General features: G+C 36.2%; 1 pseudogene; it reads right to left on the bottom strand.

Annotated features, from left to right (window-relative positions):
* Nucleotides 1–589: 589 nt before the first annotated feature.
* Nucleotides 590–20,708, bottom strand: part of LOC126934394 (nocturnin-like) — a 30,808-nt pseudogene continuing 10,689 nt past the window's right edge.

Genomic DNA, 20,708 nt, shown 5'->3' with positions numbered 1-20,708 from the left:
ATTAAGGAAATTATTTTTAATTTAATCTTAAAATATTATCTTTTTCATTTTATTAATGTGGTATATCATATTTGATTGACATGTATTGAATCATCCTTGTCTTCTAGGCATAAATCCCACTTGATTATATTGTACAATTCTCTTTATGTGTGGCTGAATTCAATTTGCTAGTATTTTTTTGAGGATTTTTTGCATCTATGATCCAGGGATATTGACCTGTAATTCAATTTTCTTGTGGTGTCCTTGTTGGACTTTGGCATCAGGGAAACATTGACCTTGTAAAAATAATTGGGAATTTTCCCTCTTTTTCAGTCTTTTTGAGAAGTTTGAGAAGAATTGGTGCTAACTATTCTTTTTTTTTTTTTTTTTTTTTTTTTTTTTTGGAGTGCAAATACCTTTTTTTGCTATAGGTTTTAATTGAAAAGATCTGTGAACTAAAGGGTGTATTTTCCAAGGGCATGCTGGAAATAGAAAATGAAATGATAGAAACTTCTCATGTTTCTATCCTTCCTCTGGCATTGTCATATCCTATTTGTTTCCTGAAACATCCCGTTAAGACTCTTGTGATTAAAAAGACAAAAGCAAGTATTTAGAAAAGTCCATCAGGTTCCTCAGTAAAGCTGAAGTCACACACTAGAGACAGGTGGTCTGAAGGATAATTGAAGGAAGGTAGCCTGTTGGGTCCAATCTGTTCTTCAGTGAGCAGATTGAGAGCTGACCTTACATTTAGAGCATGTTTAGAATACCAGATGTAATCCAGGGTGTGCCTGCACTCCCCTGAGGTCTGGATCTTCCAGGTAGTGTATGGGGGTTCTGACTGCCCATCAGCACTCAGCAGCTTGTAGGCACTGTTCAGGTTGAGGCTGGAGGAAGCAAAGTGTTTGTAGACCTCTTCTGTTGGCTCTGTGTTGAAGTCCCCACACACAATAAGGGGAATCTTGTCTCCTTGGGTGATGTTTTACAGGTTCTGAAGGAAGTCACAGCGTTGAGCTGATCGAAACCGCTCCCAGCCAGTGCTTTTAGATGGGTAACAGCGATGCAGAACTGTCGGCCTGACTCCTTGCACTCCAGGGTCTGTGCAATGGCCACCTGGTTGGTTTTCAATGTCATGGCTGTTAGCCTAATATTGGCACTGTTGTCTAGCTTGAATCGGTTTTGAAGAAAAAATAAGGCACAGCCATCTGGTCCATTGTTGTGTTCTACATCTAGACAAGGTGACCAGGGTTTCGGGAAAACGTGCCTCGATAGCCTAGTCTACTGAGGAGTGGTTGGAAGGTGTCAAAATAGTGGTTCACCTCTTGGAGGCACAATATATCAGGCTGGTAGGCCAGGATTTCTTCTAGGATGAGACATTTCCTTTCTTCCCATTTGAGTGCTTCAACAGGTCATTGTACAAAGTTGTCTTTGCCTTCTCCAAGAGCTTGGGCCAGGATGTTCCACTGCATAAACCTGATAGGCGGGCGGGTGGGTACCAGGGCAATCTGTCCTCAGATCCATAAAATCCCTCTGGAACCGGGGAGGTCGGGTGTGCAGGATGGCCCTGCATTCCTCAAGAAGCTCTTTAGGATCAGTGGGCTCCAGATGTTCTGGGTCAGGTGACACCAAATACTCTGGGGGCTGGGAGGCAGCGCTGCTGTTCAGTGTCTTGGTGAGAGCACTATAGAGTCTGCTTGTACTGGTTCCCATGGAACACGCTGTTGGAGAACACGACCTCGCGGCGCCAGAGGCTGCTGAGACCGCCCTAATTATTCTTTAAATGTGTAATTTGCCAGTGAAGACATCAAGTCCTGGGCTTTTCTTTGTTGTGAAGTTTTTACTTTTTGATTCAATCTCCTTACTATTGTTTCATTCACATTGACTATTTGTAATTTTGACTTAGTAAGTTGCATGTTTCTATTAATATGAATGTATTCGTTTCTTCTTGGTCAATTGGTTGATATATAATTGTTCCTTGTGTCTTATGATCTCTGGCATTTCTGTTCTGTCAATTGTAAAGTCTTTCATTTATAATTTTTAGTCTTTTCTTAGTCTAACTAAAAGTTTATCAATTGTATCTTTTCAAAAAAAAAAAAAAAAAAAGGCCTTAGTTTCCTTGATGTTTTCTATTGTTTTTCTAGTCTGTTTTTTTTTTTTTAATTTCTGCTCTGATCTTTATTATTGTGTTTATTCTTCTGAATTTTGCTTAATTTGTTTTCTTCTCTAGTTTTTTATTGTATAAAGTTAGGTTGCTTGAGATCATTCTTTTTTCTTAATTTAGGCATTTGTTACTATATACTTCTCTCAGAGCTGCTTTTGCTGCATCCAATACATTTTGATATGTCATATTTTTATATGTCTTAACATTTTATTTTTCTTAATTTCTTATTTGACCCTCTGGTTGTTCAGAAGTGTATCATTTAATTTCTACCTATTTGAGAATTTTCCAATTTTCCTCTTACTAATTTCTAGTTTAATACCATTGTGGTCAGAAACTATTTTCAATATTATTTTAATTTTCTTAAATGTGTTAAGACTTGTTTATTGACCTCACATATGATGTATCCTGGAGTACGTTCTGTGTGCACTTTGATTTTGTAGTTTTTATTATTATTTAGAGATATATATATTTTTTTGTTTTTCCTTTCAGTTTTTCACCGTGTGCACTTGAAAAGAATGTGTATTCTGCTGCTGTTGAAGAGAACATTCTGTATATATCCAGAAGGTCCATTTGGTCTAGACTGTTTAAATCTGCTGTTCCTTTACTGATTTTCTCCCTGAATAATCTATCCACCGTTTAAAGTGGGAGTATTGAAGTTCTCTACTATTATTGTATTGCTATTTATTGTTCCCTTCAGTTCTGTTAATATTTGCTTTATGTATTTAGTTGCTCTGATAAGTTTAATATTTTAGGTTTGTTGGTACATGTGAAGGTCTGTTGTACATGTTATCACATCACCCAAGTATTAAGCCCAGTACTCAATAGTTATCTGTTCTGTTCCTCTCCCTCTTCCCACCCTCCTACTGCAAGTAGACCCCAGTGTCTGTTTCCTTCTTTGTGTTTGTAAGTTCTTATTTAGCTTCCACTTGTAAGTCATAATATGTAGTATCTAGTTTCCTGTTCCTGTGTTAGTTTGCTAGGGATGATAGTCTCCAGCTCAATTTGCATTCCTGCAAAGACACGATCTTGTTCTTTTTTATGATTGCATAATACTTCATGGGATATATGAACCACATTTTCTTTATCCAATTTGTCATTGATGGACATTTAGGTTCATTCCATGTCTTTGCTATTGTAAACAGTGCTGCAGTGAACATTTGCGTGCATGTGTCTTTATGGTAGAATGGCTTATGTTCCTTTGGGTATATACCCAGTAATGGGATTGCTGGGTCAAATGGTAGTCCTGCTTATAGCTCTTTAAGAAATTACCCTACTGCTTTCCACAAATGGTGGAACTAACTTACACTCCCACCAACAGTGGATATGGGTTTCTTTTTTTAATGGTCATTCTGACTGGTGTGAGGTGGTAACTGATTGTGGTTTTGATTTCTAATTCTCTAATGATCTGTGATATTGAACTTTTTTGAGAAGTATCTGTTCATATCCTTTGCCCACTTTTGTTTTTCTCCTGTAAATTTAAGTTCCCTATAGATGCTGAATATTAGACCTTTCTCAGATGCATTGTTTCTTAGTAATTTTTCCCATTCTACAGGTTGTCTGTTTACTGTTAAGAGCTGCCCAGCAAAAGAAATTATCAAGTTTAATTAGATTCCATTTGTCAATTTTGCTTTTGTTGTGATTGCCCATTCCTATATCCAGGATGGTATTGCCTAGGCTGTCTTCCAGGGTTTTTATAGTTTTGGGTTTCGCATGTAAGTCTTTAATCCATCTTGAGTTGATTTTTGCATATTGTGTAAGGAAAGAGTCCAGCTTCAATCTTCTGCGTATAGCTAGGCAGTTGTCTCAGTACCATTTATTGAATAAGGAGTCTTTACTCCATTGCTTGTTTTTAGCAGCTTTGGCAAAGATCAGATTGTTGTAGATGTGTGGCTTTATTTCTGAGCTCTCTATTCTGTTCCATTGGTCGATGTATCTGTTTTTGTACCAATATCATGCTGTTTTGGTCACTGTAGCCTCGTAGTATAAAGTTGGGTAATGTGATTCCTACAGCTTTGTTCTTTTTGCTTAGGATTGCCTTGGCTATTCAGGCTCTTTTTGTTTTGTTTTGTTTTGTTTTTTGTTTGTTTGTTTCCATATAAATTTTAAAATTTTTCAAGTTCTGTGAAAAATATCATTGATAGTTTGAAAGGCATAGTGTTGAATCTGTACATTTCTTTGGGCAAAATAGCCATTTTAATGATATTGATTCTTCCAAGGAATACAGGGAGGTGAAAGATCTCTATAATGAGAATTACAAAACATTGCTCAAAAAAATCAGAGAAGATACAAACAAATATTTTTGTATCTAAACAAAGTTTTTTAAATGACCGTTTTGTCTATAGTGTGCATAATGGGTTGGGAAAATACTGGTTTCTAAGCCATTAGAATAGTCCCTGGAAACAGTGATAGTGGTTGGTTAAGTATACTGATAATGGGGATAGAAAGAAAGACATTTGAAGATATTTAGTGAAATATCTAATACATTCTAAACCTAAATTCTACGTAGAATGTAAGGAGGAGAAAGGCATCAGGAAGGACTTCAGTTTTTGTGGGTTTATAGCAAGGGAATGGAAAATGAGTAAATTCGATGGATGGATCTAATTAATGGTAAATTATGTGGATAGAGGTTTATTTCTATGAGCTGAAGATCTGAGAAAAGCCTAGTGGCTGCTGTAGCTCAAAATGTATTTTGGAGATTATAAAGAAAGAAAGATGACTATGTGACTAACTTTGAAAGTGTTCCATGTCAGCTGAGAAAGCATACAGCACATTTATTGGAGGAAAAAAGCAAAATTACAGTAAAATATGTCATTATTGAAAAGGTAATACATTCTTACTACTTATGTAAATGTTCATATATAAGAAATGAAAGGAGAATGAGACCACCTTGTATTTGGATGGTCAGAAAATTGTAGCTGGAAGAGGAAAAGCCTTGGTCAGACCAGGATTTCAGAAATAAGTATAGAATATAGTGAAAGAGCAATTTTGTTATGAAAACACAAACATCAGATTCCGCAGAGTCAATGAGTTGATTAATGTGTATGAAGATTTTAGACTGAGAATTAATAGAAGATAAAGTTGGAAAGATGTTTTAAGACCTGATAGTGAAGTGTCAGTATACCAGACAAAAGGCAAGATTTTGTCCATGAAGAAAGGGTGGGTCATTGAAAAATGGGGGGGTCTAATAAGAATTACATATCAGTCAATCCAGAAGACTATATATGCAGTGATGTTAAATCAGTCCACATTCTGAGCCGCATCATGCCTACTGATGAAAAACGTATGCCTTCTGGAAATAAGGATAAATATGTCAATATATGTAGCTCACTAAAATTTTGCCTCACTAATATGGTTGGCTGTGTCCCCATTCAAATCTCAACTTGAATTTTATCTCCCAGAATTCCCACATGTTGTAGGAGTGACCCAGGAGAAGGTAACTGAATCATGGGGGCTGGTTTTTCCTGTGGTACTCTCATGATAGTAAATATGTCTGATGAGATGATGGGTTTTTTCAGGGGTTTAAGCCACTTTTGCTTCCTGCTCATTTTCTCTTGCCGCTGCCAAGTAAGAAGTGTCTTTTGCCTCCCACCATGATTCTGAGGCCTCCCCAGCCATGTGGAACTGTAAGTCCAGTTAGACCTCTTTTTGTTCCCAGTTTTGGGTGTGTGTTTTTCAGCAGCATGAAAATAGAATAATATACTCAGCATCCCAGGATCTACTTCAGATAGCAGTTGAATTAAGCATAGTGTACATTGACTTCTACATTGACATCATAGCATTGATTGTTCCACAAAACTTCACAAATTCTCCTGGATCTATCGTTGACCAAGACATACAGCCATAGTATTTGCTGCTTCTACCTCTCATGTGTGTGGTTATTTATGGTATGCTCACTGCTGGTGAAAGAAGCCTCTTCTTGACAATCACCTGTTTTATCAAAGTCCGTTGGCTCTAGTAGCTGGGGACTCACAACTCAACCATATAGCAGTAAACTGTACCCTATATTTCACTTCGAAATACTGCTTTCTTAGATTTCTAGAAACACTCAGGCTTGATTTCACCTATATTTCTACTCTAGAAAATTAAAACAAGAACAAAGGTCTTTAGGAAAAATTTTTAAAGGAAGATTTACTTCTTATAGTAAAAATGTAACAGTGCAGTAAACCTGGTGTCTAAAAGGGTTTCTTTGCTAAATCATCGAATACATTTTTAAATGCAGTGTCTACTATGCCATAAAGATTCAAATGCATTATGTGGAGAATGTTTATTAGATTTTCACTAGCAAAAAATGGAAAATTTTGGCAGCAGAGTTTATTTTTATTATTGTACTTATGTGTTTTTTTTTTTTTTTTTAAATAATAACACCAATGTATAGGTCAGTAAGAATGTCTACATTTGTGGAAGTTTTATCTTTAGATCTTTCCACAAATGAGATTTTAGACATGTCAGCATCTCAGTCAGGGCCAAGATTAGGGTGATTCAAGTGAGGACAAGGTACTATATTAAAATATTATTTATCTCGATCTCAGTTTTCCACACCTCCTTTTAATTTGATGCCTCGGGCAAGTAACTAAATTGACTGTAGTCCGAAACAAGGAGTTTAAGAAAATGGCTTTTTAAGTTTGTCTGTGACAACCTCTCATACCTGGTGATTCTCTTTAGCAATTAGTGCCAGAAATCCCACTCTACATTCAGTCATAATGCTTCTTCAGGACCATACTGTCCTCTGGTCTGAGAGTAGCACCTCCAAGCCAGCATTTAGAAAATCAGCCTTGAATCTTGGAATAAAAGTACCTAGTTTTCTAGCATCTGGTTTTGTATGGTTGAGTGAATTTATACAATGTTCATTAGTAATGTCACTGCTTAGAATGAGAAATATAAAACAATGGTTAACAAAGTTTAATGTACATATTAATCACTTAGAGATTTGGTTAAAATACAGATTCTGAGTATGTAAGTTTGGTGTGTGATATGGTTTAGATATTTGTGTCCTCCAAATCTCATGTTGAAATGTGATTCCAAATGCTAGAAGTGGGGCCTGATCGGAGGTCATTGGAACATAACACCATCCCCTTGGTGATAAGTGAGTTCTTGCTGAGTTAGTTCACATGAGATCTCATTGTTTAAAATAATATAGCACCTCCGCCCTCCCCCTTGGTCTGGCTTTTGCCATGTGACTCACCTGCACCCATTCACTTTCTGCCAGAAATGAAATCTTGCCAACCAGAAGCAGGTGATGGTGCCTTGCTTCCTGTACAGCCTGCAGAACCATGAGCCAACCAAACTCTTTTCTTTATAAATTACCCAGTCTCAGGTGTTTCTTTATAGTGATTCAACAACACACTAACACAGTGTAGGATTTAAATACGTTTCTATATATCTAACAAGCTCCTATGTAGTGATGTCCCTCCATGGCTCATGCTTTGTGTAGCAAATCCCCCAAATCTGAAAGTATTAGAGATATCCAAAGGTTTTGATTTTTTTCAAGTTACTGTATCCCAGGCAGCATCTTTTTCTTTTAAAACTCAAAATGCTGATAGATAGGGGACACATGATTTTGAAAACAGACTACAGAATTACACTGGATTTTGGCTACAACTGAACAATTCCCATACATGAAAAGTATGATCATCTCCATTAAAATATTTGGTCTACCCTAACTCGTGTCTGCACCATGACAAATAATCCTTCCAACAACTAAGAGTGGCCAACCTATCATTAAAAATCGCCATGGCACACGTTTACCTATGTAACAAACCTGCACATGTACCTTGAAACTTAAAATAAGAAAAAACCTTTGGCAAAGGTGATGTCTGCCTATGGTACTTGTACCCTAGAGAATAATCCCTAACAGTACTGGAAACTGAAGGCATCGTTATGGCATCAAAACCCTGTATCACGCTCACTGAAAATAAAATCGCCCACTCCTAATGAAGCAAAACTAAAAATTATATTCACAAAGGAGCTTATCTTGCACAGTCAACAATTTGAATTCTGTTCTCAATGTATGGTAAGCAAAAAGAACCAGCAACTAAACAACATAGCAAAGAAATGTGATAGAGCCAAATCTATCTCACTTTTTTTTTTTTTAATGTAGCCTTATAACTGCAATTGGAAACAATCTGGCAGGAAAGAAAATACGCAGCCTGAGAGACTGTGCACACTTCTCTAGTCAAACAAGTTATACATGTGGTCCCCCAAAATGTATTGAGAACCTACAGTGAGCCAGGCAATTATATACACTGGTGAATGCATCTACACACATGTACTATGTTACTGGTACCAGCATCACTGTGGTGGGTTATTGCATCTTACTCAAAACACTAGACAGGGTCAGTTGTGTGCTTTACTGGCTTGGCACATCATACTGTAATATTCCTCTACCAAAAAGTGAGTTGAAAGACTATCAAAAGATGATCAAAGAGCTTCTAACACTAATGTTTGTCCTCTAGTAACCATAAAAATAAGATTCGGTTTGATTAAAAAATATATTTACTCCTTAAGACACAAAATGTCTTGGTAGCATTGGTGGTTGCCTCACAAAGGTAGTTTATTCATCTCCTTCTTGGCCTCTTAATTATCCCAGCTGCTTTTACTATAATCTTTAATAAAGAAACTTGCTTCTCTATGGGCTTCAATACTCTCTCATTTCTATCTGCTTTCCTGGAAAGTACTTTCTGGATCCATATCTTTCGTGACATTTCATCACGCTTAAAATCTTGTCAAGGAAGAACAAATCAGCTAGATGACACAAATATACTATCTTACATTTCTGGAGATTAGAAGTTCTATGTGGTTCTTACAGGACTAAAATCAGTGCTTCATTTTTACTGGAGGTTCCAGGAGAGAATCTGTTTTCTTGTTTTTTTCTAGTTTCTACAGGTTACCTACATTCCTAGGCTTGTACCCCCTTCTTCCATTTTCATAAAGGATCATGTCAACTTCTGCATTTTTCATATTTCCCTTCCGATTTTAACCCCCATTTTCTTTCTATAAATCCCTTTCTGATTGCATTGGGACTACCTGGACAATCCAGGATAATCTCCCCATCTCCAGAAACTTGACTTCATCACATCCACAGTCTTTTACCCTGCAAGGTAACATATTTGCAGGTTCTGAGGATTTGAACACTGACAGCTTTAGGGGGCTAGAAATTTGTCCACTACAGTACCTTATCTGCTTCCCAAATAAACACAAACAATAGTTTTGACAAATGCTCTGCCCCTTCAAAACATAGAGAGCATTATTCCAGCCTCAAAAATCAGTTTCCTTTTTTACTTCTTTACTCTGGGACTCAGGCTAATGGAGCAACCTGCTATCTGGAGTATTACCAAGAGACTTGCAGAAAAAAAATAGAGCTCTGGGTGATTTTATACTGAAAAATAAAGGTCCCATAAGTGACACACATTACTCCTGCTCACAAATTATTAACCATGACCAGTCTTATGGAGCTACACTATCACAAGAGTGCTAGAAAGTATAATCTCAATATGTATCCAGAAAAGAGAAACAAAAATAGATATTAAATATCACCATTAATCACCCCAGGAAGTGATACCCTATAGGTACCTTTCATTCTCAATGCAATTATTAACTTCTTAATAAGTGGTTTGTCTTAATTTATTAAAATTTTACAGGCCATAAGCTCTGGAAAACTGGCATAGGTACATGTACTGGAAAATGTAAACAAAGTATTTCTTAGTCTACTCTTGTATTATGGAGTCTACGTTCTTCAGGAATGAAAAGCACAAATTGGATTAGACTAAATATTGGCTTCAAAGAAAGTCATTTTCCTTAGGGTAACTACTCTAAGGTCTATCAGTTGAAATTTAGGGCCAATAATGTGTTAATCTTGTATGCCTTTAAATATTTAGACTTTTTAAACAGCATGGAATATGTGATTTATTCAACTTGACCGGTGCTGAAATGGAAAAACAACTTGAAGGAACTTTAACTCTGAGTATCTGAGTAAGACTAGACTATACTAGACTATATTGATTAATATGTAATATAATAAATATTGAACTTTTTGTACTTTAGATTTCACCTTCCAAGATAAATTTGATATTTTTTACATTTATAAATTTTACATAATTTCTCCTTTGATTTTGATAAAATTAGAAGGTCCATGCACAACTAAAGGGCATATCTCTATAATTGACATGGTAGCTTGGGATTATTTCTGCCACTTAATGTATATAAGATTACATAATATACATTAACTTAGACAAGATGGATAAAAAATGAGTAAAGATGGGAAGATAACCTAATATAAAGTGAGATCTTAGAGTTAACTTAAATAATTTACTCATACAAGTTATTTTATTAGTCTTTTGGAACTTTTTAGCCCTCAAACCAAACTGCTAACCCATGATTCCCAGAAGATTCAGGAAGAGCAGTGGGTGAAATTGGAGATATTAACTCATTAAGGTGGAACTAGTCTCTAAAATTGATGACCTCCTCCTATACAGGGGAAGATCTATCCCCGTTTGATTAAAAAAAAAAAAAATGGAGGGTATTTGGGTAAGTGTTTATCCTTAATTTCTTATTTTCCCTAGAAGAGACTTTTTACTTGTGGGGAGTCTATATCATCTGCATTCTGTGCCATTGAAGATAAAAGAGAGGCTGGGCATGATTCAAGCTTTGCAGCATCTTATATAAACTAATTTTTAAGTCACAGACTTTTGAATTCTTTTTTCTGCTTGTCTTTCTAGTAAATTGGGACAAAAAAAGTGTTTTCTTTGTATTTGCCTAAATGTATTTTTTCAGATATCTGAAAAAACTCCTGATCTAATATTTTCAAGAGTTTTCTTCAAGCATATATCTGTCTTTGTTAAATCTTATCTGTCTTCATAGAAAGATTTTATATCTGCTGTCAGATTTTATTCACCAACTTTTCATTCATAGAGATGCTGAGAGCAAAGACAATAGTAAGGAAGAAACAGGAGCCCTTCTTGTTGAGTCTCTACCTGAAAGTCCTTACCCTGACTATATTTCTAGAAGGCTTATGTCACCTAAGTTCTTAAAAAAGAAAAACTTAAGTGCCAGAAGACTACTAAAATAACAGTATTTTTAAGAAACCTACTAAGCAAAATTTCAATTCCTTCTTAAATCTTTTGGTTATAATTTCAGGCAAAGGTGCTATCCTCAGCATGAATTTCTGTCTTCCTTACGATTATTTTCAAAATGTTCAGTTCATTACCAAATCATGAGAAAATGTTTTCTTTTCCCCATTTCTCATTTCTAATATATGCCATCTATTTGATAGATAGAAACAGACTCCTAAGCCTTCCTTCTATCCCACTCTACCTCCTGCCTTGCCTGTTATAGAGTTGAACTCAACTAGATCATTTAATTTCCAGTGAAATAAATTTTAAAAGAGACAGTTATTATTTATACATAGTTAGAAATAATGGGGCTTACTCAGTACAAAGCAAATGCTTCATAAATAACTACTTATTACAGGGTAGTGGTAATGTTGGCACTGCTAAGACCCTGATAGTTTCTTGTGAGAGGGTGTTCTGTGCACCAAAGAATGATTAGCAGCCTACCTTCCCTTCTACCCGCTAAATGCTAGTAGGACTGACACAGTTGTGGTAATGAAAAATGTCTGTAGACATTGCCAAGTATTCCCAGAGAAGAGGGAGGAAAATCATCCCTGATTGAGATCTAGTGATGCAATAGGTTTTGTGTCTTTCCCATTCTACTAAGCAATTCAGATTCTTAAAAAATCTTATATTCTTTTGACCTCATTTGTAAATAAAACCACTCCTAGCATTATACCTCTGCACCAATGCATCAAATGGAAATGTAACTAGCAAGTCTTAGAGCATATGGGGAGGAGGCAGAGCTTTAATTGAGTGCTTGCATATGGATGAAAAAATTAATTAAAGTTGCAGTAGTGTGTCATTAAAATCTCTGTGACATGTTAAATCACTGAGACTGCTCCTAAGGAATGTGAAGGTAAGGTGTCTTTGCTAATTCTTTGGCATATAATACCACACTTGGAGACTCGCTTGCTCCTTCCTCTGTTTCAGATTGTTTTTCTGGAGCTCATTAAACAATCTTCTGAATGCCTTCATAAACATTATTTGGAGCATTTTATTTTTTTAATCAATTCATCCTGTTTTCCTCGGACTCTCTCATGCTCAGCACCATATTAAGTTCTGGCTGCCCTCTAATTTCCTCATCAATTTCTTATAGATTTATCATATCTACAATTTGTGAAGCTAAAATTCCAGAGGAAAAAAAAAAGGCATTGAACCAGTTCAGAAAATCTACAGCCATCTTTGGAGAGCAGAATCTAAGAAACTAATGCAGAAAAGCTTCAGGTGCATCTGCTATTGGATAGATACTTCAGATAGATGTGTTTTACAAAGCCAAAGTCAATAACTGGAAACCAGGGTATTAACACCATTGATCAAACCTTAATAATTTAAGAATTATGGGGATTAAACTCATATTGATGTCACTCTTTTATGACTATTGATCATAAAGTGAGGAGGTTGAAAAGACTCAAATTGTAGAAAACAGACTTAAACAATTTATAATAAATCTAAATGTTGAGAATTGACTATTTACTAGATACTATTATTGAGTTACATGTATTAATTTTTTTCAAGAATCCTAGAAAGTAATTCTTATTTCTCAGATACAGATGACAAAAATTGAGGCAAGGAAATATTAAGTAGATTATACAAGAGCAAATGGTAAGAAGAAGATTCAAATGTAGCCAACCCAACTTCTGAGTCAGTGCTCCTAAGATAGAATGGGGCTGATGTTAATATCCTTGTCTTCTGAGACTTTATTATCCCATAATTACGGAGATATTTTCAACACACAGTTTAAATATTTAAGTCTTAAGCCAGAATCTTGTAAGGTTAATGTTAATTTCTTATGATAAGTCAGTGAATTTTCTGGCAGGAAGTGAAAGACAGGCTAGAGAAGAGACAAGTTCGAGACAAGTTCACCAGAATTTTCAAAGTAAATATTTTCGTGTTGTTTTGTTTTCTTGGAATGTTAGAGAAGATGGATATATACTTTAGGATAATAGACATAATAATTTTTTAACCTTATTAATGCATTTTACACTTTGTAAAGCGCTCAAAGACTTCTCTAACTTACTGTACATGCATGACACCCATTTTAATGAAAAAACTGAGTGAGGTTAAGATCTATGACTTCATCAAGATTGCAACCACCCTGAAATTCTACCAGTGACCTTAATGATGATAGGATTATTATTCAGTGCCCAATTTACACTCGTAAATTTTTCCTAAAATTGCCTGCCTCTCCAAACACAAATAACCATGCAAACATCCATATGCTCACATCTCCCTATACACACACAGTTCTACTGAATATCTCTCGTTTCTCTTAGATCCTCTGCATACAAGGAGTACATTTGTGTTAGGGCATTATTGCATTGCTATTAATACATATCTGAGACTGGGTAATTTACAAAGAAAAGAGGTTTAATTGGCTCATGGTTCTTCAGGCCTTATAGGAAGCATGGTGCTGGCATCTGCTCTGCTTCTAGGGAGACTCGGGAAGCTTACAATTTTGGTCGAAGGCAAAGGGGAACAGGCACATCACATGCAAGGGCAAGTGAGAGAAAGGGTGGGTGGGGAGGTGCCACGTGCTTTTAAATGACCAGATCTTATGATAACTCACTATGGAAGACAGCACTTGCTCCCACAACCCAAACACCTCCCACCAGGCCCCACCTCCCACATGAGATTTGGGCAGGGACAAATATCCAAATAATATCGAGATTCGTAAGTCTTCAGTTAACAAAAGTGCACTCAGCTACCTAAGGGTTCCTGGGATCCTTTTTGTTTACTCCCACAAAGCCTAGGCTAGGGAATCATTGTGAGTTGATGTTTGGGTAATAGTTTATCATCAATACTCAAAGGCAAACTATGAAAATAATGGACAAAATAATCTGGAAATATATTCATTGAGAATATGTCTGAAACTTTTGTAGACTTGATATATTTGATCTTCTTTCCCCTCAAGAGTCTTTCTTGCAGGGGCGGGGAGGGAGAAAAGGAAAAGCTTGTTACAGTCCATTGAAATGCCATGCAACACTACCACTGCTAACAACAACATGCAGTCTACACCGTTGCTTTTTGAAACAGAGAACTGCAGTTTCTCATCAAGGAATTTCATTCTATAAAGAGTTGCCTGATTAAAGTGAAGGTGATTACATAAGGGCCTGCCCAGGGTGGGTGTTGGGAAAAGGGTGATGAGGAGGTGGAAGACAGCAAAACCTGGAAGTACTATTTTAACAGATATTCACGATTATTTCAAAATACAAAGGCTCTCTTCCCTTATTACCAAGCCTCTAGTTTCAAATCACTTGATCGATTCCACTTCTGTTACTAATATGATTACCAGTATCAAATATTATGTTTACTGTAAAAATATTATATTTTAAATAATAATCAGGGTTGGCTTAAAGAGGGCTTAGAAAAGGTAGCCAAAGGTGAGTTAGAACATTTTTCAAATTGAATTTTTTTTTTCTTATTGATGTTAAAAGCCCTCATTTCTCCTGCCTACTCTATATTCCTTAAGCATTGCATATCACATTCTAGAACCAGATGGCTTAAGCAAAATGTTATTAGACTGCTACCTAGCTACTTCCTCTTCTTTGCCCCTAGGATTCTGGGCACAGATTGGTTCCTGCCAGGCATCTGAAAGCTCCAAGGAGGGAAGACTATTCCCATCCACTCTCTCTGTCCTCACAGCTGGAGAGGTGTCACCATGACAGCTGCACTGGTTTTCCAGCATCCTTAAACCATTCCTATTGAGCTCTACATACAAGAAATCTTCCTGTACCTCATAATTAGATGTGTGAAAGTAGTCAGAGAAATATGGTTATTTTATACTTTCAGGGGGCTCTTTCAAATGAATTTCAATAAGACCTTGCATCATGTTTATCAAACATTTTATGCTTTAGCAAAGAGTTTTTAAAAATTAAAATATCACATTGGATAAGTTAAATATAGAGAAATTTTTCAGGCTTATGCAAGAGGCTGAGTCTGAAGTCTGACACCCAGAACTAAGAAAATTCAAGGCTACTTGGGTCCTAGAAAATAGCCAGGGTTTAGGAAACAGAGGAATCATGCTAGAGTTCCAAGAATATCAAGGACTTTATGCTGGATGTGTAAGAATAACAAGGTTTTGAGCCAATCAAACCTAGTGTTGAAGATTGACCACATAATAGATATGATAGTGTGATTTCCACAGGCAATACAAGGAAACACTAGGCCGGGCACGGTGGCTCATGCTTGTAATCCTAGCACTTTGGGAGGCTGAGGCTAGTGGATCACCTGAGGTCAGGAGTTCGAGACCAGCCTGGCCAACACTGAGAAACTCTGTCTTTACTAAAAATACAAAATATTAACCAGGCATGGTGGCAGGCATCTGAAACCCAGCAGCTTGGGAAGCTGAGGCAGGAGAATCGCTTAAACCCCGGAGATGGAGGTTGTGGTGAGTCAAGATCGTGTCATTGCACTCTAGCCTGGGCAACAAGAGCAAAACTCCGTCTAAAAAAAAAAAAGAAGGAAACACTAATGCCTCTGTCTCACAATGCATACTTGCCCACTTGGGTTAGTACTGTCATATAGGTTAGTGCTCGCCATATATCATTTTCTTGCATTTCCTGGGTTCCAGACATGTCTTGAGGATCAGCCCAGATATGGTGTTAATTTAATTGTACCTAACCAACTTCAGCAGGATCTGGACTACCTGAAGAACCGTGGTAAAATAATAAGTGCACCATTTTTCTGGTCTCTTCTAAAGCTACCATTCTTAAGTGTTACCACAAAGACACTGGTGAAACTTAAGGACAGTAACAGAAAATTCATGATAGGCTGGAGAGCCTTCCTTTTCCCTCTCATTGATTCCATCGCTAATCATTGCATTTTATATTATTTTTCTCCAAAAATAAATGTAGCTTCAACCTTTTCTACCATACATCTTCCCAGGAAGATAGTGCCAATTAATCGAAAATAGAATAAGATATTAAGACAAAATATGTGTGTGTGTGAATATATATATCACACATATATATTTAATATATCACACATTATATATATATTAAATATATAATACATATATTACATATATTATATATGTATACACACACTTTAGTTCTCTGGTTCTCAATGGGGAAAAAAAAAAACTGTCCTAGAAAGGATTTTATGTGATATTCCATTCTCAATTTCTACCAGCAACTTCCTCTCTAAAATTAAAACATACAGTTGGTGTCGTGCCTTATACCTGTAATCTCAGCACTTTGGGAGGCTGAGGCAGGCAGACCATGAGATCAGGAGTTTGAGACCAACCTGGCCAACATAATGAAACCCCATCTCTCCTAAAAATACATAAAAATTAGCCGGGTGTGGTGACACGCACCTTAAATCCCAGCTACTTGGGAGGCTGAGGTAAGGAGAATCACTTAAAACTGGGAGGTGGAGGTTGCAGTGAGCTGAGATTGTGCCACTGCACTCCAGCCCAGGTGACAGTGTGGGATTCTGTCTCAAAAAAAAAAAAAATACACAATACAATGTCAGAGCTAAGATTGGTGTGTGTGTGTGTGTGTGTGTGTGTGTGTGTGTGTGTATGTATGTATAAATATATATGTGTATATATATGTATAAATATATACATACACACGATAGCACACAGATGGATTATTGTTAAGTCTTAGCAGTTGTAAATATACTGACTTGGATTATTTGTTTTTGTTTGGTTTGGTTTACATGAGGGCTCAACTGGGGCCAGAGGATCTACTTCCAAGGTGGCTCCCTTATGAAACGTGTAGCTTTCTGAATGCTGGATAAAGGCCTCAGTTTCTCTTCACATGGAGCTCTCTTAAGAATTCTCATGACATGTTTACAGGCTTTCCCTGAGCCAGTGATCCAAGATACCAAAGAGGGAGCTAGAATGCTTTTTATGATCTAGACTCAGAAGTCACATTGTGTCATTCCACTGTATATCACACAAGGCTATCCCTAATTCAGTGTAGAACAGGACTACACAAAAGAGTGAGTAAGAGCAGGGAGGAGAATTAAAGACCATCTTGGAGACAGACTGCCTCATGCCTAATATTATGAGGAAAAAAGTATAAAACACCACTTAAATTAGCATTTCATGATCTTTATGATCTTGTCCAAACCTTATCTTTCAATATCGTCTTCTACTCTACCACGTATCTCCTTCAGAGAAAAAAACAATGAGTATTTTGCTATTTTCTATTTACCTTCATGGCGTTCTCTCCTCTAAGTCTTTCTTATGCTGCTATGATTTGAATGTTTTTGTCCTCTCTGAAGTTCATGTTGAAATTCAATCCCCAATGAAATAGCATTAGAAAGTGTGAACTTTAGGAGGGTATTTAGCATTGAAGGCTTCACCCTCATGAATTATTATGTTCCCTTATAAAACACCTTGATGGAAATTTCATCCTTTTCTGCCCTCCTCCCTTCTGCCATGTTAAGGGCACAGTGTTTTTCTCCTTCAGGAAAGACAGGGTTCAAGAAACTACCTTGTACGCAGACACTGAAACCTCGCCAGACAACAAAACTGCTGACACCTTGATCTTGGACTTCCCAGCCTCCAGAACTATTTGAGACATAAATTTATGTAGATTTGTAAATTAGCCAGTCTGTGGCCTTGTCTTAAAGCAGCAAAAACAGACTAAGACATATACCCTCCTCTGTAATTAAACTTTCCTGTACATATATCCTCTTTATTCATGCCTACATGCCCCCAGAATCTTTTCTAACTTTTATCTCTTTTTGCATTTTAAATTTTATGTTCTTTTTTGATTTAATATCCCTTTTTGTTTATAGTAAAAGTATTTATGAATATGTTATACTTCATATTGAATTCTGACTATTTTAAGAGATGGGGTCTTCCACTATCACCCAGGCTGGTGTACAGTGGCATAATCACAGCTCACTGAATCCTCAAACTCATGGGCTCAAGCGATCCTCTCACCTCACACTCCCAAGTAGCTAGAACCACAAGTGTGTGCCACCATGCCCAGCTCATAGGTTTATCTTTGTAGAGAAGGGACCTTGCTATGTAGCCCAGGCTGGTCTCAAACTCCTGGTCTTAAGGGATCATCTAGCCTTTGCCTCTCAAAATGTTGGAATTACAGGTGTGAGCCACTACACCTGGCCATGACATTTTAAAATCTGGAATGCATTTTCAGTTCATCTGTTTAATGTTTATAGTAACTAGCATCACTGTATTTAGCATCATCATAGACTTTCAATAAATATTTGCTGAAACAATTGATTTAAACTATCACAGCAGATCAGATAGGAAAAAAAAATGGTGGTAGACAGCTCATTAAAATTTTACTTCAAAGAAAGATATCTTGCCTTATCCTAGGTTTAAAATAAATCTAAAAATAAGAATATTAACAGATTTAATATTTGATTAACTATCTCATACAGACACGTAAGTGCATAATCTTTTAATCTAATTCTCACAACAAATCTGAAAAGTATCACATTTCTTTTTCATTATTAATGAATGAATTGATGCTGTAAGAATTAGTAGGTAATAAAGTCCAAATGTGACCCTAAGTCACTTTGGGTCTTACTCTGTTTTCACTGTTTTAAAATAGCATCCCCAGATTGTATCTCATGAAATCTGTGCAAGAAAGCAGAACCTCACATTATTCTCATAATATTCAAATACATCAAACACAGTGAGAAACTGATTAACGTTAAGTAATTACAAAATCACATTAGTTTTGACTAAAAGAGGCAGATAATTGATAAAGTTAGGTCAAGCTCTTGCTTCCAGTACATAGAAAGTTTAGAGGTATAATTTTCAAAACCTATTACAAAGATTTTACATACACATACTCAAGTATAAATTTACACAAACCTGATACGTCATGATAAAAGAAAGGAACATATGTCTTAACCTTTACAGTAATAAAATGACCTTTGTAGTCAAGAAACTTGTTTCTCTTTAGCATAGGTATTGTGTAGATTTCATGCCAAGGTAATTTCTAGTCCTTTCTCTGCCAACCAGAATCACTAGTCACTACAACACCATAGCCCAGGCCATATATTTGCATTTTGTTTGCAGATCTACCAGGATCTGATTGTATCACCCCATTTTCAGAGTTGAAATGTATTATGTGCTTATCCTACTGGCTGAATGCCAGCTTTCCAACATTATTAAAAAAACTGACAAACTGACATTAACAAAGCAATAAGGAGTCAACAGTGGACCCATGGCTTTTATGTCTACCAGAAAGTCAGCCTCTGAAATGCCTTCCTGGCTGCCCTCTGGAAGTGGCTGCACCAACCACTGTGCAGTGGCAAGATGTTTTCTTGCTGATCATGAAGGTCTTTAAAGATCGCTGTCTGCTGCTATAAGTTTATTACCATTGTGAATGTATCATACTAGTAATAAACCTCCACTTGTTTAAGCAAAAACAGTAGAGATTACTACTTTTGCCTTTGGCAAACTTATAAAAAATGAGTACACATAATGTGGAAAGGAAAAAATAGAGCAAATACTAATTTTGGGAATTAATTCCTAAGCAGTTGGGTGTGACTAATGCAATAAGGTTAAATTGTTGATCAGGCATAACATGGATTATAAAATAATATGAGTATATCCTAAAGTAAAATCTCAAAAAGTATACTTTCTAAAATAAAAATAAAAATAATCGAGTTTGTTTGGTGTTAAGTTATATGAAAAACACATTTTAGGGTCAGTTAATTTGGGGGATATTTGCTCTGATAAATGATTCAAAATATATTTTGTGTAGTATTTGTTGCTCTTTTTCCTTTCTGCCATTGTTGCCTGCTCTAGTCAGACTTCTGATATCAGAAACTCATAGGGGAAGTAGGTCAAAATTTCTATTGTCACGAAATCCCCTATGTCCCAAGGGAAAATAAAATAAAATAATGATTTATATATATATATAACTTTTGCCAATTTGTCCCTGTTTTATTCCTAATGACCACAGAAAGATCTCTTTTTTCCATCCATTGAGTAAAATGCCCATCTTTTTAATTTTGCAAGCACCCCATGTCTTAGATGTTGCTAAGAGAACTGCTCAACTTTCTTCAATTTGAGAAGAACAGAGCACACCCCTCCTTCTCTTGGGACACAAGAAAATCCAAAAGGAAATTTAGTCCTACAAATTCCTTTCAAAGTAGCTTTTCTTTTTTTACGTAGGCTTGAGGTATGTCAGGAGAGATGACAGTCAAACCAAGTGCAGCTTTTCTTACTATGTGCCATAGGATATGTTTGTAGCTCTATTTAGAATACTTAGCATATTGATTTTAGCTTTGTAACTTTAACTGACATTCCAAGACAAGAAAAAAAAATCACACATTTAAAATCCTGTTATTTTAAAGTAATCCATTCATGTTCTAATATTTTCATTTACTTAGGTTTTCTGTCTCTGTATGATTGAGGGTTACTTCAATTAAAGTGCTTTTCATCTTCAAAGTCTTTTACAAACAGTCATTAATTACAGCTACATATGTAGTCAGGTAATGATTTTGGATTTCTCAGGGGCTTCCTG

Source organism: Macaca thibetana, chromosome 13, assembly GCF_024542745.1.
Source record: "Macaca thibetana thibetana isolate TM-01 chromosome 13, ASM2454274v1, whole genome shotgun sequence".
Classification (NCBI taxonomy): domain Eukaryota; kingdom Metazoa; phylum Chordata; class Mammalia; order Primates; family Cercopithecidae; genus Macaca; species Macaca thibetana.
This window is presented reverse-complemented; position numbering and strand designations above follow the sequence as displayed.